Source organism: Gorilla gorilla, chromosome 4 (genome assembly GCF_029281585.2).
Source record: "Gorilla gorilla gorilla isolate KB3781 chromosome 4, NHGRI_mGorGor1-v2.1_pri, whole genome shotgun sequence".
Taxonomy (NCBI): Eukaryota; Metazoa; Chordata; class Mammalia; order Primates; family Hominidae; genus Gorilla; species Gorilla gorilla.
This window is the reverse complement of record NC_073228.2, coordinates 171,100,219-171,126,827: the sequence shown is the minus strand read 5'-3', so window position 1 is coordinate 171,126,827 and position 26,609 is coordinate 171,100,219. Positions and strand designations below refer to the sequence as shown.

The 26,609-nt window shown below is 41.5% G+C and overlaps 1 protein-coding gene across 6 annotated transcripts in view; it reads right to left on the bottom strand.

The window, feature by feature from the left end:
* Positions 1-26,609, bottom strand: part of TENM2 (teneurin transmembrane protein 2) — a 1,282,302-nt gene that overhangs the window by 949,136 nt on the left and 306,557 nt on the right. The window lies entirely within an intron of this gene.

Below are 26,609 nucleotides of genomic sequence, written 5' to 3'. Positions count from 1 at the left end.
ATTTCCTAGGATGTAGTCCTCATGATGCTATTGCAAAGAAATTGAGGTTTAAGGGATAGTCATATGGCCTTAAAAAATTCCCCCTTAACTAGGCTCCAGATAAAATGACATAAGATCCCTACATTCATACAATTTAAAATTGGTTTGACAAAATATCATTACAACAGAATGATGCATTTCAGAGTATGATATAAACGGATTGTTGCATATGTGGCTGAAAAATTTAGAATATGATTTGTAAGTAAAATTTAAATTTTGTCTTAAAAAGCATTTTTGATTTTAGATGCATGCCCCAAACATTTATACCTATATCAAAACCTGGCCTACTCGTTCTTTTATTACCTCTCCATTAGCATAATTTTAAATACAGATGTATTCTGAAGAAATGAGTGACATACACAAAGATTTATGTAAAATGATGTTCACTGAACTATTATAATAATGAAAAATGCACGAAAACTAAAATTCCATTGGGAAAAAGATTAGATGGAAAGTACAGTGTGATATATCCATATGACAATGCCACATCATTGTTAAAGAAATCATATTCCAGAAGAACAATTTAAGGAAAGCATTCATGACAAAAGTAAAATGAACAGAGTAGTATATAAATAGCACATATAATTCCAATTTTGAAAATACATTCCACATACACACAAACAACTCAAAGGCTGGGAAATAAATATGCCAAAATGATAAAAACAATTGCTATTCAGCAGTAAAATGATAGGCTATTTTAATTTTCTTATTTATAGACTTATTATTTCCAAATTCTTTAAAATCGATGTGAATTATTTTTATAACCAGCAAAAAGGAGTACAGCACAAGGTAATTTAAAAGACTCTTTAAAGACGAATCCTTCAAATTACCTAAAACCTCATCTGGCACCTGTCCCCTGCTCCTCAATGAAGCTCGATTATGCAGTCATGTTCAAATGTCCAGTGTCCCCTAAGCCCTGGACCAAGCCAAGTGCTAATGAACATGCTATTTTCCCAAAGTAAACAGTGAGATGAGGACAGGCTCTGAATACTGAGCACTGTATGCTAAATATTTATTGTAATTATTAATAACACAATATTTCGATCTACAGGATGCTTAATAAAATAAGAATAAACTGTGTTCATACTAAGTCCCTAGCTGTTGCAGGTTCATTTAGGTCCCAGCATAACCATTATTTACATTTAGTATAAACTAATTTACTGTTATTGTCATTTTTATTAACGTCATCAATTCCTCTGATTCATTTTCACACATTCCAGGGGAATTAACACCACTAATTTTCCAGCCTATAACTTGTATGTAACAACCAAGCCTGGTGTATATCTCTCAGACAAAATCAATTCTTTCTTATTTTAGTTGTTTCAGGTTCAATCCTGATCAAATGAAATTTGAAATCTATTTGTTTTTTTGGTTTTTTTTGTTTTATTTTGTTTTTTCCTGAAACACAAAACCTCCTACACAGGAGTTACTGCAACTGCATCAAATGAAAGGCAAATTCATGTATTTATTAAGTTTTCTCTGAAAGAAACACATTATATCCAAGGGTGAAAATGCTTTTTTCTCTTCTTTTTTATTTTTTTAAAAAAACAAGTGCCAGGTGATAGCATCAATAAACACTAGCACTGTGTACTCTAAGGAGGACTTTCTACAAATGTTTTTAAACGCTCCTTTTGGCTCTGAATAAAGCAATATACTGGGACAGCCACAGGAGCATGAGTGGAGCTGTGAGAAGCTATAATCCGAATATGCTAAGAAAATGTAAGCAAAAAATTGCAAATAAAACTGCTTATATTCATGTAACTTGTTTGGCGACAGCCGTAGAGCATAAGGAAAGCTGCTATAACTCATAACAGCATCTTGTAATAAAACAGCTCTATGCATCCCTCTCAAACTGCTCAGTGCTCACATCTCATCAGATGGCTGAGTAAGCACTACGCTTTGGGACAGTAAATCTGTTTCCAATATGGTCTACATTCACAGATACGCGCTTTAGTATTCATCTGAAGACACTTCCAGCTAAGTACTTATAAAGAAAGGGTAATCATATATTTAAATATCAGGATGCTATTTTCTCTGTCTATTTTAGTAATCTAGTTCACACTAGAGCAAACCTAACTGGATCTCAGGAAACCTTCAGCAAACTCAACTCTGACTCGCAGCACAAAATCTCTCCTACAAGGGTCTCCGGGAAGCCTTGGCTTCTCCTCCCATAATACCGTGCTTTTGTCTACCAGGTCATTTCTCTATGGCATTAGCATAATAAGACTCTTTTAGCCTCTCCTGGAGTAGCTTGTGGGTTTCCTGAGAGCATGGACTACCTTCTTAGCATCTGTATCCCCAGCTCCCAAACAAAACTAGGGACAAAATGAACCTTAGGTTAAGTGTTTTTTGACAAGAGTGATCTCCTGTGGCTTATAGTCACAGCCTGGTTTTGAGGTTCTAAAGCCTTTCCATAGCCCTAAGGTTTGAAAGGGGTGAGGATAAAGCACATAGCAGAGGTTTTTCCAGCTGTTTGCAGACATTCGTTTTTCTGAGGGGTTCATCTTGGTTTGAGCTTTGGGAGAGATTGTGTCTATTCTATAGATGTTCCTTGACTTAACGAATAAACCCATCATACGTTGAAAATATGTTAAGTCAAAAGTGCATTTTTGACTTACGATATTCTCAATGTACAATAAGTTTATCTGGACTTAATCCCATCCTAAGTCAGAAGTGTGCTGAATGCATATTGCTTTTGCATCATAGTAAAGTGGAGAATTGTAAATCAGGGACCACGCTGTAGTATCAACCCAGTGGGGTCAGAGAAAGGGAGAGCGGCCATCTTTGTTCTTTCCATTCTTCTTTCTGGTATCATATTCAAAGCAAACTTACGTGCTTCAGTGTAGGGATACAAAATAGGAGACTTCCTAGAGAAGAGAAGGATCATTCTATAGGAAGGTGATTTGTGATTTGTTTTTTGTTTTGGATTTTTTATCATTTAAACCTCCCCCCCACCCGCCCCACCAAACACACACAATATAGATAAAGATTTAAGTCCCTACAAAATTAGGTAATTCACAACTCCAGGCAATTCTAGTGATACTTTTATTAAGTGTCAAGGTTGGGCGTTGATGATTCTGAGCTCTGAGCAGGAATGCCCTCCCTCCCCTTCACCCCCAAAATGGTTTCCCTTTGTTCGTCTCTAACGTGCTAGTTTTGTATGTGTGTCTTCAGGTTAGAAACTAGAGAAATGGAAACACTGTGGTCTCCATTCTAAGCTTAATCCTTGGCAGACTTCATTTCTTAGAGAGAGAACACCACGAGCAGAGCCCGACAGCATATTTATATGAGGAACATGGTGAGATTTGGGCCACAAGCAATGCTGCATCCAGCCAAGTGATAAGCAGAATTCACAGCTGGAAAGATGTTGGCCCTCTTTCTGGGTGAACACAGGCTGTCTCTGCTGGGCAGTGTGGCCTGAGGGGAACACAGCACTCTTGGAGGCTGCTGGATTCAGTCTCCTGGGCTGAGACAGCACATCTCACAGGAGGTCCCTGTCAGTGCATAATCATGTCTGAGCACAAGACGATTTTCTAATAGAGCTGAGGAGTTTACAAAGTAATTTAGGCGTTTCACCCACAGTAAAAATTTGGTGCTAATAAACACTCTTTACAACGTATTTTGTCATCAATGAACTTCACCCCTAGAATAATACTGGGTGTAGGAACTTTGTCTAGGATACCAGTTGTACAGAAGATGACTCTGGCCCACAGAGACTTGTCTCAGACATGTCCCATGTTGCATGGCTCACCGTGATCAGGATTAGGCTTAAAGTTAGGTCATCCTGCTTCAAATTCTGTGCTTTTCTACTGATTTTAAGTGTTTCAGAAAATCTGAGTTGCTGAAAGATTGGTGCAGAGGAATGAGTGAGGAAGGAGGCAAGAGGTGGAGAGACGGATGTCTGGGTTCCTTGGCAGGCCAGGACTTTGACTTACTCTGATCCTTTCTCTCTATTCACACAGGAAACAGCAGGAGAGAGACAGCGGATGAAGAGGTCTAGGCAAGGATGGGTGAGGACGCAGTAAGGAGCTGAAAGCTGCAGCAGGCAGAGAATGGCCCACCCCATCACTTAACAAGGGTGAGGAGGTGACTAGGGTCTCCTTTTGTTCAGAGAAGGGAAAGGAGCTAGCCACAAAAGATAGCAACAGCAAAGAGAGCCAAGGACCACAGTCCCAGTGTTAACATTGTATGGATACTAGAGAGCAAAGGAGAGAATTTCCGGCTCGTGCTTTCTACTTTTCTTTACTCCTGCTAAAATAAAAACAGATTTTTCTTTTTTTACTTAATGTGAATCTCAACTCTGAATTTAGGGGAAGGAACAATGGACCTCACCAGCAGGTGATGTTGCTGAATGAATACTGAACTGGGCGGTGGGAGTTAGGGTTCTTGCTCTAAATTTAGGAGCTTATGTTACTTTGATCACCACCTAAGCTCCGAGTCTTAGTTTCCTCATCTGTCAAATGAGTGGCTTGAAACAGATGGTCCCTAAAGGTTTGTTTCGTTCTGATATTCTGTGGTCATGGCATTTTTGAGAGTTTCCATACCCTCATCCTCTATGGTTTCCAGAGAAACAGCATCTGTCACATCAATGACACACCATTTGTATCCCTCCCTTTATTTTTCTCCTGCGAAGGTGTTTTAATCCTGACAGTATAATAGAATAAATCACAGACATCAGAGATGGGAGTGACACTGGCCACACACATTAGAGATAAACAGTCAAAAATCGCTCACCCGTGCCTTCCCCTTTGCCCACAGCCTCTGCTGTCTGACAACACTAAGCTTGAACTACAATTTCCATCTGGCTGCACAGATCTGAGCACCAAAATAGCCCTCTGCATTGTCTTAATAGCTGTAATGATACTCTGCCTTCCAGCAGCCTGCCTGTCCAGACCATCTCAACACACGGATTTGATTTCTTCCCTCTGGCCAGTGTTGTGGGGAGTATGGTTTTCACATAGTCAGTCAACAGACACTTTCTTGCACCTACGACCACCAGCCACTGGAGTGCAACAGCTTGGGTCTGATTCTCTTTCCAGCCCTTTCGTACAAGTTACCTGCACTTGGTCAAGCAACTAACCTCTCTAGGCCTTGGTTGTCCTTAGCAGAGTGATGATTTTCATGTACCAACTTTACAGGGAATAGTGAGGCATACAGTTAACAGTCAGTAAATATTGTTCAGTTATTAACATTATTGCTACAAGTCTTCTGTATCGTGTTAGAGAAAGAGGGTATTATGGTGTTACAGAATTGGGAAAACGAATGATGGTGACAGAAAGTTCCAGAAAGACACAGTTCCCAGAATAATTGGTGTGGGGACTATATAAATGATATGAATAGTCGATTTTAATGATGAGCCCTTATCCACTGTTTTGTTTTGTTTTCTTATCACTTGGCTTAGGTGGCATCCCCGCATCTATCTGTTAAAGCTGCCTGTGAACAAGAAGCTGTGATGTTCCGTACAACCAGGGATGTGTGGGTTTGTGGACAACAGACGATTTTCTAGTTTTTTTTTTTTTTTTTTTTTTTTTTTTTAAGATTCTTTCCTCTTACAGAAAAGGGGCTCTGATACACCTGAATTAAATCACCTTTCAAAAGCCAAGAAACAAATCATTGTCCCCTAAGGATGACTGAGGAGCAAGAAGCCAGTACTTACTGTGTGTCTCAAGCAAGCTGATAGAAGCTAGAGAAGCCCATCTAGTTTGAGATAAAGTACAACAGCGCCGGACCCACTGCTCTGCTCCAGAAAGCAAGACTTATGGAAAAGGGCCACGATCTGATTGAAACGTGCTTTCATTGTGCTCCACAAAATAACCATTGCTCATATTTATAATTCTTACCGAATCGAATATAAGGAGCAGGCTACTGCCTTTAGCGTTTGAACGAACTCCAAACTTCTGTCAGACCCACCAACACCTCTTCTAGATATTGGGATGCTGGTTCCCCTTAAGCAACCCCGGGTAGCTTTTGTTGTCCCTGTTTCCACTCTCACCATTTTTGCATTTGTTTCCCACTGAGAAGCCAGCGACTTCTTCAATAACGTAAATTATATTATATTGCTCTGGAACTAAACATCCTCCATGAAATCCCATTGTCCCCTTAGCTCTGCTGATCATAATCTCTCAACCTCAGTTATTCCATTTTTAAAATGGGGATATTACTGAATGGATACTTGTGAGGTGCACCGGAGGATCCCTGGCACCCAATGACGTACTCAATGCAGGGCATTATTGTTATCATTAACAAAACAAAACCTCTATGAAATAAGATGCCTTCTGTTTATTTCATCCCTGACATAGTCCATGAATAAAATGTGCCGAATCCCTGCCATAGAATGCTGAATGCTTTCAATTCTGTGAAGGACGGAAAACAAATAGCTTACAGTATTTGTTACCACATCATTTAAAGTTCTACGAATAATCGTCCTCTTGAGATGTAAACTGAGACTGAACAAAAGTAACTTGTTCTCACAGATATTGTTTCTATATTTCCTGGTTTTTTAAGCAAGCTTTCTGAGTTTCCTGAAAAGCATTGATAAAAAAGACCTTGTAAAGATGTTCTAAAATCTGAGGCTGAAACTATAGCATGTGTTATTATTACTGTTTTCGTTAGCCACTGAGTAAATATGCAAGGTGGGTGCTTATAGGATCTAGAAGAGAAACAAAATGCTTGCCAGCTTTCACTCAGGGATTGGCTAAAAATACACTGTGACATGCAGTGCACAGGTATGTCCTAGAAAGCTCTCACAGTGTCCAGACGGCCAAGCTGCAGCTCTGGCTTTGTTTGGCAACAAAGATCACTTAATCATACATGAGTGAGTGGGAGATTCAGGCAAACCTGAACGAAAAAGCTTGCCTTCCAATATCCAGTGTCCTTCCCAATCTACCCTGGTAGGACAGAAATAGCACAGGGCAAAAGGTTGCCTTTTGGAGAGGAGGAAAAGAGGTATGGTGGTCAGGGATAGTGCAGGGAAGGGCCTTCAGACTGGCTATGATCCCTCTCTGTGCTCATGTATGATAGGATCCCCTGTTCAACAACTATTTATTAAATGTCATGTACATGGCAGTGTGGCTGGTTCTAAGGGAGATAGAAAGATGAGTGAGGCACTGTCTTTCAAGGAATTTACAGGGTATGTTTATAACTTCCTATTCTGCACTTTCTGAAATCTGAACTGACAGCTCTGAAGAGGGAAAAACAGTATCAGGTTTGCTAAGCATGTGTTTAGAAAACTCCCATGTACTCAAAACAACAACAGCAACAAAAAAATTCAACCAGGATACTCCATAATATTTTTGCAACTGTCATGTAAATCCAAAACTATCCTAAAATGAAAGGTTTACTAAAATTCTTTAAAAAAAACAAACAATCCAAAAAGCAAAGAAAAAAAATCACAGTTTCTTATGGAAAACAAAATAAGTTACAAATATTCATTAAGTACCAAATCACATCTGTAACTCAAGCTCAATGCCTTCTTTTTAAATCTACCATTTCCCAAGAAGTCCTGCACTACACATCTGCCCTATAGATAGTCTTGTTTTGTTCTACACAGTGACTTTTAAAAATGAATTAGCTGCCAAACATCTTAACCCAATTTGTATTGAAAGGAGAGGCTGAGACTGAGGCTGTGAACAAGTAGTTTACTGGGGAAGCGATTCAGAAGAGCAAGAGTAAGGAACAGTGGCAGAGACAAGGAAAGGGAAAGCCAACACAAGGAAGAGTTACAGAGTTAGCCACTGCCGCTGTGGGTGCCTAATCATGATGGTGCTGGACCTTCCCAGGAGCCTTAGGCTGTGCATCTCAGGATGAGGGGAAGAAGCATTTATCATCAGCTTCTTATCTTCTGGCTTCTGAACCCATCATTCAAGGAAGTCCCACAGCTGCTAACTTTCTGCACTTCGTGGGTTGCGTATGTTTAATTGTCCTGGTCCTCAAGGGCATTTATCACATTATTGTCAGAAAAATCTGAAGCCAGGATGTTGTGCCAAAATCCTACTTAAACTGTTCCACAAGTGACCATTATAGAACCATTTTAAATCTGGGGATTTTATATAAAAATAAATCCAGATTGCTCAATTTTCTTGAGGAACTGGGAGATCTAGCAACTCCAGACCTGAATTCCCTGGAAGCACCAACCTGCCAGCCCTGAGAGACACTGCCTGGCCATACAGACTTCAAATCAGAACAGTCCCCACCATGACGCATAGTTGACAACCTGGCCTATTTCCCCCGTTTATCTTACCTGCCTGGTCCTTGTGAGTATGGGACTTTTCCCCTTTACTTAACTATTCATAGTCTTGATACATATTCACATTGAAAAGGAGATACAGACCCACTGTCAGGCCTCTGAGCCCAAGCTAAGCCATCATATCCCCTGTGACCTGCACGTACACATCCAGATGGCCGGTTCCTGCCTTAAATGATGACATTCCACCACAAAAGAAATGAAAATGCCCTGTTCCTGCCTTAACTGATGACATTATCTTGTGAAATTCCTTCTCCTGGCTCATCCTGGCTCAAAAGCTCCCCTACTGAGCACCTTGTGACCCCCACTCCAACCCGCCAGAGAACAGCCCCCCTTTGACTGTAATTTTCCTTTACCTAACCAAATCTTATAAAACGGCCTCACCCCTATCTCCCTTTGCTGACTCTCTTTTCAGACTCAGCCCGCCTGCACCCAGGTGAAATAAACAGCCTTGTTACTCACACAAAACCTGTTTGGTGGTCTCTTCACACAGACGCGCATGAAATTTGGTGCCATGACTCAGATCGGGGGACCTCCCTTGGGAAATCAATCCCCTGTCCTCCTGCTCTTTGCTCCATGAAAAAGATCCACCTACGACCTCAGGTCCTCAGACCCACCAGCCCAAGGAACAGCTCACCAATTTTAAATGAGGTAAGCGGCCTCTTCTTACTCTCTTCTCCAACCTCTCTCACTATCCCTCAACCACTTTCTCCTTTCAATTTTGGTGCCACCCTTCAATCTCTCCCTTCTCTTAATTTCAATTCCTTTCATTTTCTGGTAGAGACAAAGGAGACACATTTTATCCATGGACCCAAAACTCCAGCACTGGTCACGGACTCGGGAAGGCAGCCTTCCCTTGGTGTTTAATCATTGCAGGGGCACTTCTCTGATTATTTACCCACGTTTCAGAGGTGTCTGACCACACAGGAATGTCTGCCTTGGTCCTTCACCCTTAGCAGCAAGTCCCGCTTTTCTGGGGGAGGGGCAAGAACCACAACCCCTTCTCTCCATGTCAATACCCCTTCTCCGCTTTTCTGGGCAGTAAGAACCACCCAACCCCTTCTCCTTCACCCTTAGTGGCAAGTACCGCTTTTCTAGGGTGCAAGAACTCCCCAATCCCTTATTTCCACGCCCTGACCCCTTATCTCTGCACCCCGATCCCTTTTTTCCATGCCCCAACCTCTTATCTCTGTGCCCCGATCCCTTATTTCCACACCCCGACCTCTTATCTCTGCGCCCTGATCCCTTATTTCCATGCCCCAACCTCTTATCTCTGTGCCCCAACCCCTTATTTCCACACCCCGACCCCTTTCCTCCTTTTCTGGAGGGTAAGAAGCCCCAAACCCCTTCCCTCCGTGTCTCTACTCTCTCTTTTCTCTGGGCTTGCCTCCTTCACTATGGGCAACCTTCCACCCTCCATTCCTCCTTCTTCTCCCTTAGCCTGTGTTCTTAAAAACCTAAAACCTGTTCAACTCACACCTGACCTAAAACCTAAATGCCTTATTTTCTTCTACAATGCCGCTTGACCCCAATATAAACTCGACAGTAGTTCCAAATAGCCAGAAAACGGCACTTTCCATTTTTCCATCCTACAAAATCTAAATAATTCTTGTCATAAAACAGGCAAAGGGTCTGAGGTACCTGATGTCCAGGCATTCTTTTACATATCGGTCCCTCCATAGTCTCTGTTCCCAATGCAACTTGTCCCAAATCTTCTTTCCCTCCCACCTGTCCCCTCAGTCCCAACCCCAAGCGTCGTGAGTCTTTCTAATATTCCTTTTCTACAGACCCATCTGACCTGTCCTCTCCTTGCCAGGCCAAGCTAGGTCCCAATTCTTCCTCAGCCTCTGCTCCTCCACCCTATAATCCTTTTATCACCTCCCCTCCTCACACCTGGTCCGGCTTACAGTTTTGTTCTGTGACTAGCCCTCCCCCACCTGCCCAGCAATTTACTCTTAAAAAGGTGGCTGGAGCTAAAGGCATAGTCAAGGTTAATGCTCCTTTTTCTTTATCCCAAATCAGATAGCGTTTAGGCTCTTTTTCATCAAATATAAAAATCCAGCCCAGTTCATGGCTCGTTTGGCAGCAACCCTGAGACGCTTTACAGCCCTAGACCCTAAAAGGTCAAAAGGCCGTCTTATGCTCAATATACATTTTATTACCCATTCTGCTCCCAACATTAAATAAAACTCCAAAAATTAAATTCCAGCCCTCAAACCCCACAACAGGACTTAATTAACCTCATCTTCAAGGTGTACAATAATAGAGTAGAGGCAGCCAAGTGGCAACATATTTCTGAGTTGCAATTTCTTGCCTCCACTGTGAGACAAACCCCAGCCACATCTCCAGCACACAAGAACTTACAAACGCCTAAACCACAGTGGCCAGGCGTTCCTCCAGAACTGCCTCCCCCAGGAGCTTGCTACAAGTGCCAGAAATCTGGCCACCAGGCCAAGGAATGCCTGCAGCCCAGGATTCCTCCTAAGCCACGTCCCATCTGTGTGGGACCCCACTGAAAATCGGACTGTTCAACTCACCTGGCAGCCACTCCCAGAGCCCCTGGAACTCTGGCCCGAGGCTCTCTGACTGACTCCTTCCCAGATCTTCTCGGCTTAGCTGCTGAAGACTGACGCTGCCCGATCACCTCGGAAGCCCCCTAGGCCATCACGGACGCCGAGCTTCGGGTAACTCTCACAGTGGAAAGTAAGTCTGTCCCCTTCTTAATCAATAAGGAGGCTACCCACTCCACATTACCTTCTTTTCAAGGGCCTGTTTCCCTTGCCTCCATAACTGTTGTAGGTATTGACGGCCAGGCTTCTAAACCTCTTAAAACTCCCCAATTCTGGTGCCAATTTAGACAATACTCTTTTAAGCACTCCTTTTTAGTTATCTCCACCTGCCCAGTTCCCTTATTAGGCCGAGACACTTTAACTAAATTATCTGCTTCCCTGACTATTCCTGGGCTACAGCCACACCTCATTGCCACCTTTTCCCCCAGTTCAAAGCCTCCTTCACATCCTCCCCTTGTATCTCCCCACCTTAACCCACAAGTATAAGACACCTCTACTCCTTCCTTAGCGACCAATCATGCACCCCTTACCATCCCATTAAAACCTAATCACCCTTACCCCACTCAATGCCAATATCCCATCCCACAGCACCCTTTAAAAGGATTAGAGCCTGTTATCACTCACCTGTTACATCATGGCCTTTTAAAGCCTATAAACTCTCCTTACAATTCCCCCATTTTACCTGTCCTAAAACCAGACAAGACTTACAGGTTAGTTCAGGATCTGAGCCTTATCAACCAAATTGTTTTGCCTATCCACCCCATGGTGCTAAACTCATATACTCTCCTATCCTCAATACCTCCCTCTACAACCCATTATTCTGTTCTGGATCTTCATCCCAGCCTCTCTTCACTTTCACTTGGACTGACCCTGACACCCATTAGGCTCAGCAAATTACCTAGGCTGTACTGCCGCAAGGCTTTACAGACAGTCCCCTTTACTTCAGTCAAGCTCAAATTTCATCCTCATCTGTTACCCATCTCGGCATAATTCTCATAAAAATACACGTGCTCTCTCTGCTGATCATGTCCGACTAATCTCCCAAAGCTCAATCCCTTACAAAACAACAACTCCTTTCCTTCCTAGGCATGGTTAGTGTGGTCAGAATCCGTACACAAGAGCCAGGACCGCACCCGATAGCCTTTCTGTCCAAACAACTTGACCTTACTGTTTTAGCCTAGCCCTCATGTCTGCGTGCAGCAGCTGCCGCTGCTTTAATACTTTTAAAGGCCCTAAAAATCACAAACTATGCTCAACTCACTCTCTACATTTCTCGTAACTTCCAAAATCTTTTCTTCCTCCCACCTGACACATATACTTTCTGCTCCCTGGCTCCTTCAGCTGTACTCACTCTTTGTTGAGTCTCCCACAATTACCATTGTTCCTGGCCCGGACTTCGATCCAGCCTCCCACATTATTCCAGATACCACACCTGACCCTCATGACTGCATCTCTCTGATCCACCTGACGTTCACCCCATTTCCTCATATTTCCTTCTTTCCTGTTCCTCACCCTGATCACACTTAGTTTATTGATGGCAGTTCCACCAGGCCTAATCGCCACACACCAGCAAAGGCAGGCTATGCTATAGTACAAGCCACTAGCCTGCCTCTTAAAACCTCTCATTTCCTTTCCATCGTGGAAATCTATCCTCAAGGAAATAACTTCTCAGTGTTCCATCTGCTGTTCTACTACTTCTCAAGGATTGTTCAGGCCCCCTTCCTTCCCTACACACATCAAGCTCGAGGATTTGCCCCCACCCAGGACTGGCAAATTAGCTTTACTCAACATGCCCCGAGTCAGATAACTAAAATACCTCTTAGTCTAGGTAGACACTTTCACTGGATAGGTAGAGGCCTTTCCTACAGGGTCTGAGAAGGCCACTGCAGTCATTTCTTCCCTTCTGTCAGACATAATTCCTCAGTTTAGCCTTCCCACCTCTATACAGTCTGATAACAGACCAGCCTTTATTAGTCAAATCAGCCAAGCAGTTTTTCAGGCTTTTAGTATTCAGTGAAACCTTTATATCCCTTACGGTCCTCAGTCTTCAGGAAAGGTAGAACGGACTAAAGGTCTTTTAAAAACACACCTCACCAAGTTCAGCCACCAACTTAAAAAGGACTGGACAATACTTTTACCACTTTCCCTTCTCAGAAGTCAGGCCTGTCCTCGGAATGCTACAGGGTACAGCCCATTTGAGCTCCTGTATAGATGCTCCTTTTTATTAAGCCCCAGTCTCAGTCCAGACACCAGACCAACTTGGACTGTGCCCCCAAAAACTTGTCATCCCTACTATCTTCTGTCTAGTCACACTCCTATTCACCGTTCTCAACTACTCATACATGCCCTGCTCTTGTTTACACTACCAGTTTACACTGTTTCTCCAAGCCATCACAGCTGATACCTCCTCGTGCTATCCCCAAACTGCCACTCTTTACTTTTAAAGTAAATAAATAATCTTTGCTGGCAGGGCTATGCTGAATCTCCTTAGGCACTCTCTAATCAGATGCCCTGGGTCCTCCCAATTCTTAGACCTTTAATACCTGTTTTTCTCCTTCCCTTATTCCATTTAGTTTTTGTTTTTTTTGTGGTTGTTGTTGTTTGTTTTTTTTGAGACTGAGTCTCCCTGTCGCCCAGGCTGGAGTGCAGTGGCGCGATCTCGGCTCACTGCAGGCTCTGCCCCCTGCGGTTTATGCCATTCTCCTGCCTCAGCCTCCCGAGTAGCTGGGACTTCAGGCGCCCGCCACCTCGCCCGGCTAATTTTTTGTATTTTTAGTAAAGAAGGGGTTTCACCGTGTTAGCCAGGATGGTCTCAATCTCCTGACCTCATGATCCGCCCCCCCTCGGCCTCCCGAAGTGCTGGGATTACAGGCGTGAGCCACCGCCTGGCCCCATTTAGTTTTTCAATTCATACAAAACCATATCCAGGCCATCACCAATAATTCTAAATGACAAATGTTTCTTCTAACAACTCCACAATATCACCCCTTACCACAAAATCTTCCTTCAGCTTAATCTCTCCCACTCTAAGTTCCCACGCCGCCCCAATCCCACTCGAAGCAGCCCTGAGAAACATCGCCCATTATCTCTCCATGCCACCCCCAAAAATTTTCCCCAACATTTTACCACTATTTCATTTTATTTTTTCTTATTAATATAAGAAGACAGGAATGTCAGGACTCTGAGCCCAAGCTAAGCCATCATATCCCCTGTGACCTGCACGTACACATCCAGATGGCCGGTTCCTGCCTTAAATGATGACATTCCACCACAAAAGAAATGAAAATGGCCTGTTCCTGCCTTAACTGATGACATTATCTTGTGAAATTCCTTCTCCTGGCTCATCCTGGCTCAAAAGCTCCCCTACTGAACACCTTGTGACCCCCACTCCAGCCCACCAGAGAACAACCCCCCTTTGACTGTAATTTTCCTTTACCTACCCAAATCTTATAAAACGGCCCCACCCCATCTCCCTTTGCTGACTCTCTTTTCAGACTCAGCCCGCCTGCACCCAGGTGAAATAAACAGCCTTGTTGCTCACACAAAGCCTGTTTGGTGGTCTCTTCACATGGACGCGCATGAAACCCACTATTTTAACAGAATCTTTCCCTACTGACTTCATCTTTCAACATAAATGTAACTTGATCATTTTCTTCCAATAGTAGGTCCAGATTCATCATTACTGCTTTGACTTTGAAGACTTGGATCAATTAACATAATCAATTGTTACCTGTTACATTCCAAGCCAGGTACTCAAATTAAAACCTCACTTTTAATGTTTGACACAATGTGGGCTGAGAAGCAGGGGTGCCAGAAGAATCAGTCCACCTGCTTCTTCTGACTCAGAAACAAGGAGATGGACTATGGCACCAAGGGCTTGCAATGCCTAATACACCAGCAAATGATTACTCGATAGTGGTTTAGAAACACTACATAATGAGCTTCGGTTACATTGCATTTATTAACCTAAACCCCTGAAGAATCAAAAGACTCTATTATGAGCTTCTGAGTGAAAAGTGAGATTCTAAGTCACTATGCTAAGTATGAGGTCCTGTAAGCTTGAAATGTCATCAGTTACCAAAGAAATATTATATTCTATAGACTATGTCCTTTTGCACTCAAATCCCTTGAGACATTTTATTTCTATAAAGATATGGTTTTAAAAAATGCTGATGCCTGGGTCCTCCCTGCCACAGATTGGGATTTAATTGGTCTTGGGTGAGACTAGGACATGCAGACTTTTCAGAACTGCCCAGGAGAGTCCAATGAGTCACCACTGGTCTAGAAACAAAAATGACATGGACTGTGGCCACAGTCATTGTCCCCTTACCGCTCAGCTAGGACAACTCAGCACTTTGCTGTAGCCTCCCTGCTGTTCAGTCTCTGGGTTTGTGAAGCAGAAAGTGTTAACTGGGTCAGCTCTTTGCAGAGCTTTTGCAGGGCAGACAAATGGAGTCAGAGTGCAAGCATTAAATGAAGTGTCACTGTAAACTAGGAAGAATTTGAACCCAAAGCTGCCGCCAGGCAAACAGGGGTCTTTTGACAGCTGTTGGTGTCACCTGAACTTGCAGTAATTTTGAGAGGGATTTGTTTGGCCTATGGATACTTATCCTGCAGTTGACTGGATTTTATTTATTTATTTTCTTTCTTTCTTTTTTTTTTTGAGGACATTAAAGTAGTATGCCTCCCTTCCATCAATGTTCCAGTTGCAGCCAATATGTCCATTGAAACTAATTTAACTCACTGGAACTACTCTCTAAATAAATTCACCATTTTGGTTCAAAGTGCTACAAACAAATTCAGTGCTTTCATTCCCCGTACATGGATCCGACTTTAACTGCACAAGGACAGAAGGAGAAGCACATATTATGAGGTGGCAGTGGACATGTGGGAATTTGAAAGAAAGTGCTTCAGACTATTTTTAAACTGAGATGTATCCCACTGGGACCGCAATTGCCCAGTGCCGACTATTCATAAATCAGGGTGAACACAAAGAGGCTTCACATTTTGTGGGTCTGGCCGAAGAGAAAGATCTGGGAAAGGAAGGAGAATCACAGATTTAGTTGAGTGAGAATGCATCAGAGCCCATCTGACTTTTCTCTGTGTTTTGTGTTTTTTTTCTTTTCCCCCCTCATTCTTGAAAAGATTTTTCTGTCTTGGAGAAAATGCATTAAACATAATGCTGATAGTAACTTTGGTAAAATATTCCAAATGTTATAAAAGTCTGTTGGACCTTATTAAATAAGTCTATATTACACTTATTTTTAATATTGTGGTGCACACTCAGTATTTGTTCTGATCATTCCCAGCAGAGATTTATTACTAAAGTAGATCTGACTTGAGGTTGAGTGGAAAGGAAGGCAGTCAGTGCAGGAGGAATATTGAGTAACTTGGTGGTGTGAAAGAGTTTGGCTGCAGCAGAGAAAAAGGGAGCTTGTGAGATGTGCATGCCAGTTAAGGTGCTCAAGAAATGAACATGTATTCATTTCGAGTACACGCTAGCCCCTTCCTCTTCATATGTCCCTAGGGATGCTTCTGAATTGCCAGAGCTGAAAATTAAATTATAAACCTAAAACATGACATTGAAAATGTAATGTCTCCTTTGATAATATCAGTGTGATGATTCATCAGTGGGTGGGGCATCACCACTCCTGGACACAGATTGTAAAGCATGGTAAGGCTGATCCTGGCAATTCTTCCGTTTCTCACTGTGTAGTTTTCCCAAAGATTCTGGTCAGAAAGGCATCCCTGCACAGATCACATATGCACCAAAGCCCTCCTATACATACCGCAGAGTAGACAGCTGCAGAGACTTAATTGCAACATGTGGCACCAGCCAAGAAAAGCTGATAATATTGCATCACCAATAATCAGAAAAAGGAACTGTTAGTGCAACTCAACATGCTAGTGTCAGAGTAAATGGCAGAAAACTTGTAAGTTGGCATTTCAAATTGTGAGATTTGATATTGTCATGCTGGACAGACATACCATCCACATTTTCTAAGTAGAGTCTGTTTCTGAGCTGTGCTTTCCATTTTTCTCATTAGAACAGGAAACAAGCCACTAAAAAGAGCAAATTCCCTGGTAGTTGCATCTATGAGTCAGAGCACAAAACTGCAGAGCCCTTTATTTCCCTATTCATAGGAGTCATAGAATCCATGTGCTATGTATGCTGAGTCACTCATCAAGAGAATAACAACAACAATAACAACCCATTAAGGGCTATAAAAATTCAGAGGGCAGAAAGCTTCACCAAAGACGTGAACCACAGGTCACACCCTGTGGGATGAATAGATTTGGAATAGGCAGAGAGGTATTCCACAAGAAAAAAATAGACATAGGAAGATCCGTGATATTTTTGCAATTGTGAGAGCTTTCAGAGGTTTGGCATATAAAATAAAGGCCTGAGAGGAATAGGACTGGTGTAAGACAGAAGGCAGAAATGGGGCCTGTGGCAAACTGAAATGTGAATAGACTGGCACTTGATTCAAAATTCTAAAGAAATCCATAGGACAAATAAAACCTATCTAGGGGCCAAATATGTCCTATGTACATTAATTTTGTGGCCTCTGATTTAGGGGACATAAAGGAGGTCAACTCTGAGTGGTGGGATGGGGAATAAAACTTGCACTGTGGAATGACAGGTCAAGTTTGCACTGAGTGAATAGCACATGTAAAGGAAAGTAAGGTGTTCTTTTTTCCCCCCACTTGTTTCACAGGATTTTCTTCCCCTTCCTATTCCTTGAGTACCTGCACTGTCATGTGAACTTCTTATTTCTCTTCCTTGTACATTTTTTTCTCAGATGATCATACCAAGTCCCATGAAATTATTAGCTGTCAACTGCTAAATCTTTATCCAGCTCAAGCCTCTCTCCAGAATTTCAAGACTGGACAGCCAAAGCCTATTAGACATCTGCACATGGAGAGCCTACAGGATACCTCCAATTCAAAAGGTTGACAGTTACCTATCCTATCTAACCCACAAACCAGGCCATCCTCTGTCTCAAGCCCTGGTGATTGATGGTAACATCTTGTCAGTTGCCATAACCAAAAACTTCAGGGATGTCCTTGACTTTTCTTTTTTTGCTTAGCCTGCTTACCCCATCAGTTGCCAGAAAGTATTGTTTCTATCTTCCAAACGTACTCAGCTTTGCAAATAAAGTTACCATTGGCAGGGATAAAACACACACTCAGTTGAACACACACACACACACACACACACACACACACACACAGAACTCACATCTACTTAGAGTCTCTGATTTATTTAGTCCATGATAGAGAACAAACAATGGTATCATGGTCCACACAGAGAAGGGGCAGATGCAGCATAATCTCTTCTCCATTTTTTCCTTGCCTGGGATCCGTATGAAGTGCTCTGTAGCTGGTGCTACCCTTTGCATAGGCAGGAATCTAACAAATTAAAAAAAATCCAAATTTTTGTTGCAACACTACATTTTTTATACTTAGGTTTATGTCCAACATTCCAGAAGAACCTGAACTAACAATCTATGTACTTCCACTTAAGGGGTTATTTGCAAGCATTGACCTTTCCTGGCTCTTTAAGTAAACTCAGCATCAGAAAGGCAATATTCTCTTTCCAAGAAAAAAAAGCAGTCAATGCCCAGGAGTCTCAGAACAGTATATCTGCCTCCGCTTTTAAGGTATCCTAAAAAGCCAACAATCAGGGGCCAGGTGCGGTGGCTCATGCCTGTAATCCCAGCACTTTGGAAGCCCGAGGCGGGTGGATCACCTAAGATCAGGAGTTCGAGAACAGCCTGACCAACATGGAGAAACCCCGTCTCTACTAAAAAATACAAAAAAAAAAAAAAAAAAATTAGCCGGACATGGTGACACATCCCTGTAATGCCAGCTACTTGGGAGGCTGAGGCAGGAGAATCACTTGAACCTGGGAGGTGGAGGTTGCTGTGAGCAGAGATTGCACCATTGCACTCCAGCCTGGGCAACAAGAGTGAACAACAAACAAACAAAACAAACAAACAAACAAACAAGCCAACACTCTTTTTATCTCAATAACATTTCTCAAACAATCTCTGCTATCCTAGTTCAGGCCACCAGGCTCCCTTGCTTAGATGAAGACACAACCTCTAACTGACCATCTTTCCTCTCTCCACAAGCTGAAACCAGCACTGTCTCCCTGAAATGTCTTCATGACTGTCTCTCTCTGCCACTCTAGCTCATCCAACCTACACTTCTTTGACATCCTTGGAACAACAAAATGTAGTCATCTCTGGGCCTTTGCACATGCCATGACTCTTGCCTGAACACTGTCTTGCCTCTTTGATTGTCTGACCTCCTCCCCATCCCTCAAACGTATGCAGGAATGCCACAATTTCTGGGATGCCATTCCGGACACAAATCTGGGTTAGAGGTCCCTCCAAAACCATCCAATATTTTCCCTTTTGTAGTGTTTTTTATATGGTACCTAGTTACATATCTGTTATATCTTACCATTTTAAAACTGCCAAGTTCTGTGAGGTTAGAAACCATGTTTACCTTTTTTTTATTGTTGTGTCCCACAAATTGCAGTTGCCTTTTAGGAACCCCTGAAATATTTTTGAATCAATTTGAGGGAAGTGGGAAAAATAAGGCCGTGTTTTAAAAACTCAAAACTATCCATGTTATGGAAAACATGCCAGAGGAAAGAATTAGGGAAGGAGGCGATTGAAATGCTCAAGCAATTGTCCAGTGTTGAAATATTGGAAGCTGCCCATGGAATGAGAAACTTGAAACTGAGATAAATGAAGCAGGAATAATAGGTGTGATGTGGTAAACATCAATATAAAGAATCAAGAAAAAAGAGGCTTGGAAGACTTTATCTAAAATGCAAGGCTGTGATACCATTCCCCAAAGCTGAGAAATGAAAAACGGAAACAAATTTTGAGGGAAAGACAACTAAATTTCCCACTTGGATATGTAAAGATAAAATATTCCAAGGCCCAGTAGCAAAGTGGATGTGAAGCTTATAATATGGTTTGGCTGTGTCCCCACTCAAATCTCACCTTGAATTGTAGCTCCCATAATCCCCATGTGTGATGGGAGGGACCTGGTGGGAGGTAATTGAATCATGGGGGTAAGTTTTTCCCATGCTGTTCTCATGATAGTGAATAAGTCTCATGAGATTTGATGGTTTTATGAAGGGCAGTTCCTCTGTACAGGTGCTCTTCCCCGCCGCCATGTAAGATGTGCCTTTGCTCCTCCTTTGCCTTCTACCATGATTGTGAGGCCTCCCAGCCATGTGGAACTGTAAGTCCATTAAACCTCTTTTTCCTTATAAATTACCCAGTCTCAGGTATGTCTTTATTAGCAGTGTGAGAATGGACCAATACAGCTTAGATAGACTATAGAAAGGAAGGCTTAAACTTCAGCCTCACTAGCATTAGGAGCATTTGTTATCAGGCCAGTTAGTGTTTACAGTCTACTGCAGCTATCAGAGTCTTTCTTTCCTGTGCAGAATTCATTCCATCAGGTTTAGGAGGCACTCACTGTAAGCTATCTCCAAGCACAGGATAAACCTACATCCAAGATGTGGCCAGCTACAGCCGTAAAATGGTAGATATAGGTATCATCAGCATGTGTCCCATGCCAGGCCAGCCTGAATATCTACCTGGAGAATATTCTGCTGAAAACAGCAAAATAAACCCCAACCATATATATAAACAAGGGACTCTTTCCAGTGATTTTACCAAATAAGAAAATGTGAAAGTGGGGGTAATCAGCAGACATCTTCAAAGACATCTCTCCGAAGAATAATGCCAATATATGAGAATGAGAATCTTGTGAGAGATGATAAGTGTGAGGGCAGATGCATTCTTAGATTACTGGTGATGTCTGCCAAAACATTATCCTTTCAAGTAAGCTAATTTGAACTGGGATACTATTGTTTGTAAATGAAAAAGTTTTCAGAAGCAGAAATAGTGGCCACTGAAGTCATACGAATAAGAGTGTTCTAAAGAAAGTGCCATGGAGAAGAAGAGTATAGGATTAGGGTGAAACTCTGGGGAATTTCCACTGAGAAAGAGCAGGAAAAGGAAGATAATTCAAAGGAAGTTAAATACAAAGTTGAACGCAGAATTGACAATAGATAATTACAGGGAGGATAACAGTTGGGCAAACATGAAGATAGTTGCCAAATGACTAAAGTTATCGAAAAATATAGACATATTCCTAGAAGGGTAGTAAGCATCAATGATGAAAATCCACAACATTGACTCTCTGACATAGACTCCAAATTATTGCCCATAAAGTGATGAAAATGGATTAATTTTATCCAGCGTTTATATGGATTAAATCTACTCTTAATTAAACTCATTTCTGAAATATGTATGGATTTACGTGCCATAAAATGCACACTTAAAAAAAGTGTTTGTATCCTATGACACTACCTTAGAGCAGTTTTTCCAATCTATTTTTTTTTTGACTTGTAAAATTGTCTGACTAGCAACTCTCTTACAGTGTGTTGGCATCAGTTGACAGTTATTAGATAGTATCTTTCATTCCTGTCTAAAAATAGGAAAATAATGTATGAGTTATGTTCATCTTTGGGAAATAAATGTATGGTGGATAGAGAGTCAGACACACTCTATGAACAAGCTGGAAAAAAGTTCTGAGTTTGAAAATGTCAGAATTTTTGCAAGTCACGGGAAACAAATCAAGAGGAAAGAAAAATTTCTGTTGCACCAAAGTATTATTAGGGTTGGAGAGCAAGTGATCGCCACTTCTGCTGGTAGTAGGGTTAAAGTGACAATAACTGTAATGATAACTACTAGCACTTATTAAAAGAAAGATCATGTCCAGATCATAATAAATACACAATTATAAGAAATAAACCCAATACCTATATATGGTAGAGCTTTTACAAATGGAGAAAATGAGACTCAGTCTGTGTTCTAGAATTTGATCAAGATCACACTAACGGTACCCATCAGCACTGGGATATGGACAAAGTTGAACTCCAGAGTCTTCATTCATTACTCTTTTCACATATGCCTCCCATATAAAACAACAAGGATTCAAGTTATCCAGCAAAAAGATAACATTGAAAGGTTGTAGATTCTCTTTTTCTAAGGATATTTTTTAAAAAAGAAAAAACAATACAACCAAAGACTAGAAGGCATTGTGTTATTCTTAGTTGAGTTATGAAAAGAAGTCCTACCTGGAAGTGGGAAAATAAATGGAAAGCAATCTTCTCAAGGTACATTTCAGCCTTCAAAATATTGACCACAGAAACTCTTGAACTTTACTAACATCTACAAGGTATTCTTTGTAGGTAAATTAAAGTGCTGAGGTTTTCAAACTAGAACCTTTTAATTATTATTTAGGTATAGTGGAAAAATGGCTATTTTAAGACAAAGGCATAGAAAGAAATATTTACAATTTCCAAAGTATTCCCACAATTATTATATAAGTTAATTGAATCATTGCAGGTAATACTCTAGCTTACTAGTGGTTCATGAGTTTTCAGCTCATTAACACTGTTTAAATGTACATTATGCCAAATTATACAGAGCAAAAGTTATTGCCCACATTATTTTAAAGATCATAGGAGCAAGAATTCGTTTATGGAGTACCAAAACCAAACCTAGCCTAAAATGTGTATGTGTGTTGATTTTTGTTTACATGCTTTTTAAAGGACATCAAATAGTCGGTAGGATTTATTTCTTTGCTTTAACTGATTGAGAGAACTGATGCAAGCATACTTTCAAAAATTCAATCTTCCCCCAATTTTTTCTTCGACCTTGACCTAGACAGCCAGCCTGAGGTACAGAGAAAGAATTCAATCTTGGCCCCTTCTCGAGAGACTTGAACTGCTAACTGGAAAGAAGCACTTTTTGAGGAATAAGAGGGCTGGCTGAACTCTCTGGCCCACTGGGTCTTGGTTAGCACAGAAACAAGTCAGTTCTGCTTACCTGAGCAATATCATTTAGATAGTGACACCTTTCTTGGTTAGTGTTCCAGGTTGAGAGTTTGTGCAAAAAGGTGATGACCATAAGGGAGGGCATAAAATCAGCGCTGACAGCCCAGTACACATCCCTATAGTCGAAACGTTTTCCTACAGTGGTGGTTGGTAGAGAGGTATTGTAGGCAGGAACTCTTCTGGAGAGTCAGGAATGATTGTGAGATGGAGGTGAATGGATGAGAACAGGAATTAGATCAGCAGGGCTGGGAGCTGGTGGTGAACATTATATGTTCAATCAATACTATTAACTACAGTTCCTGTATCATTAAGAAAGATTTAAAGGTATGGATTCCTAAAAGGCTTAGAAAGTGAATTTCATAGATCCTTCCCAGCCTTTGACTAAGGATTTAAAGATATTTTTGTTTTGTTTACTTATTTTTTTGGGACGTGATGAAACACATTGGTTTAAAACACAGGTCTTCAATACAGCCCCTTAGGTTTGAAGCCTATCTCCGGCTCTTTCCATGTTTTCAACTTTGGATGACTTATTTAATCTCTCTCTGACTCAGTTTCCTAATAAGTAAACAAGGGAGTGATAGTATCCACCTCGCAAAGCTGTTGTGAGCATTAACTGAGTTAATGCAAGCAAAATGCTTAGATTGGCTCCTGACACAAACTTCTCAACAAATGTTCGCCATTATTCTTTTCTTTTTCTTTTCTTTTTTTTTTTTTTTTTTTGAGACGGAGTCTCGCTCTATCGCCCAGGCTGGAGTGCAGTGGCGCGATCTCGGCTCACTGCAAACTCCGCCTCCCAGGTTCACGCCATTCTCCTGCCTCAGCCTGCTGAGTAGCTGGGACTACAGGCGCCCGCCACCGCGCCCGACTAATTTTTTGTATTTTTAGTAGAGATAGCGTTTCACCGTGTTAGCCAGGATGGTCTCCATCTCTTGACCTGGTGATCCGCCCACCTCGGCCTCCCAAAGTGCTGGGATTACAGGTGTGAGCCACCGCGCCCGCCTGTTCGCCATTATTCCTTTGTCATTGTTATTATTGTTGTTTGTTTAATATACCCGAAAACCATGTAGTAATCCTGATGAAACACAGAATGCAGAGCAGAGTCCCAGGCACATACACATGCAAAAGCAGAATTCACATCCAACTCTAGACTCCTAAGCCCCAGGAGAATGTCTTGTATATCACACTGCTCTTCACCCTAACTCCGGGGTCAAAAAAAAAAGACAAGCTTGTACAAACTGCCTGGGAACTTGGCCGACCTTCATTATTCAAAGTGGCATCTATTTCACAGGTTGGACTAGGGCTGGGTCTGACCAGGGATCAGACCACTGCTCACTTTTGTCAGGTGCATTAGCTCTCAGACCACTAGGATGCTATTTAGTGCAGGATTAGTCATTTACTAATTACTAATTACTCCAGTGGCCACAGACCGAAGGTCAGCAATTTTCTTCCTTCACACCAGGAGGATCCAGCATAATAGAGGCCAGACAGGTGATTTGCATACTCAAGAGAAGAAGCCACAATAGAAGAAGGCAGAGGATTCCGTGTTGAAAGCAAGCAAAGATGGGCACAATTTGACCGAGCTTCCGTAAACTTCTCATGGGAACACCTGGCTCATTTCTCCTGCTGGGAGATGGCAGGTTCTTGCATTTGATACTTGAATGGGCCAGCTGGGGTAACTGGACAAGGTCTGACTCTGGGCCCCCATCACTTTCGCTGGCTGGCAATTCTTTTCCACCCTGAGCATCTGTAGAGTCATCCAACTGTGTTTGCAAAACTTGGTTGTATGTGAGAAGTGTGTTTGTCTTATGATCAGTGTCTTGGGTTTTAAATAAGAATACTGCAGGAGATGATCCCACTATGATCCTTGTTAATGTACCTCTAGGCTAATAAGTACGGAGATGATCCTGCTCTTTGATTTCATGAATAAGAAAATAAAATGGGAAATGCATGACATTTAAAAAATTATTGTTATTACTCAGTGTAAAATTTATTTTAACCCTGTCTGTAGTGGCTAAGTTTCAAGTTGAATGTACTGCTTGCCAGATTGTATCTCCTGTTCCTCCTCTCCTTAAATATGTGCTTATTTACTTCCTGCAGAGTTCAATTTTAGAACCCATCAAAGTAGATCCACTCAGACTCTGACTACATTTTCATGCATAAATTCATAGATGTCTTCAGAAGGAATTGCACTTGCATATGCAAATACCTTCTGATGCTTTTTATTTCTACTTTTGGCCTGCACAGTTTTTAATTCATGCAAACACATTACACAAACAAATATGGGCTCAATAACAACATGCGGCATGTGTGAATTGTTAATTGCAAAGCTATGAGTTTGATATGGCCAAGCAACCTCCATTATTATCAATGGAGGGGAACAAGACTCAACAGGAAGAATAAAGGTATATTTGAAAATAAAATCCCAGTCCTTGGTTTTATTTTATGTAAATATTAATAAAGGAAAAGGTGACAGGCCGATCTACAATTCAACAATCATCTGGAATCTACATGTCAGTGCACAATGATCCAGAAGCCGGGATGCACTTTCTATAAGACTTAGGAAGAAAAGTGAACATTTCAGCACAGAATTATGAGACACAAAAACGTATGCAGGAACAACGTAAATGAGACAAAAACTACAGCAGAAAATGAAAGGCTTTCAACCACGTTGAACGTGCATCACCTTTCAAAATATCTGAGTCTCGTGTTAGTGCAGCTCTGGGAAACAACAGAGAGGTGTCCCAATTTTATTATATTGGAAATGTAAGCTCTCTCTCAGTTAATTAAGCCATGATTCTTCATATTTTTTTTTTCCAATTGCCACTACCTGCAATTTGGGGAATGGTGAGGACTTAACAAAGCAAAAACACTTGTTGAAGTTACAGATCAAAGGCATTTGATCCAGAGCAATTTTCAAGCAGCCTCTGCCCCCATTTTCTCATGGAGGAGGATCAGCATGAGTTTCATTTACATGAAGATAACTCAGAAAATAAGAAGGAAGATTAAATAAAAATTGTATCCTGCAAGAGTTATAATGGCAATGGAAACACAATTCTAACAGTTTCTCTGTTGATTTATTTTTTCAATCCTATGTTAAATATAGAAGCTGAAGCTAGGGTAAACCAGGAGTGTATAAAAAGATGTTATCTACAACAACCTCTGGATTGCAGATTTATAAACCGTGGGCATAGTGCTAATTAATAACATATATACACACAAGCACATTTTGTAATAAATAAAAAATAGTAAAAAGTAGTTCAAGGAAGCTGAGAAACCAGGACTAGAATTCCAAGGTAAGTTATTTCATTAGAAATTAAAGCCATTGCAACATTTACTCCCAAGGACATGGAACAAGAAATAAAGAATCAGTGTTATAAAACAAATGAGGCAATAACCTAGCAGAGCAGGGCTTAGCCCTTTGGCGCTGGCAGAGTGACCCTTCCCGAGGCATTCGGTACAGTTTTGTGCATTTGCTTGTAATTTTGCTGAGCCATCAATGTAAAGTGCACACACGGCGAGGCTGGGACTAGTAAGACATGGAGCTAGAGAGTGAGCTTTGTCACACCACCTCTCAGCACTGCTTTGCTTTATTCTACGTGTTGATGCATTTACAGCAACCCTGGAGAAGTGATAACAGAACTCTTTATAAATATTGGACATGAAGAGAGTGCCAACTGTTAGTGCTTGGGAGAAAAATATTCTCCTCCCAAAAGAAATCAAAACAGTATAAGAAAAGGAAAACTAAGACTTGGGGAAAGTAGGAGGGATAATTACATCAGTGGAAATGGAAAATAACATACATGTGGCCACCCATGCTCTG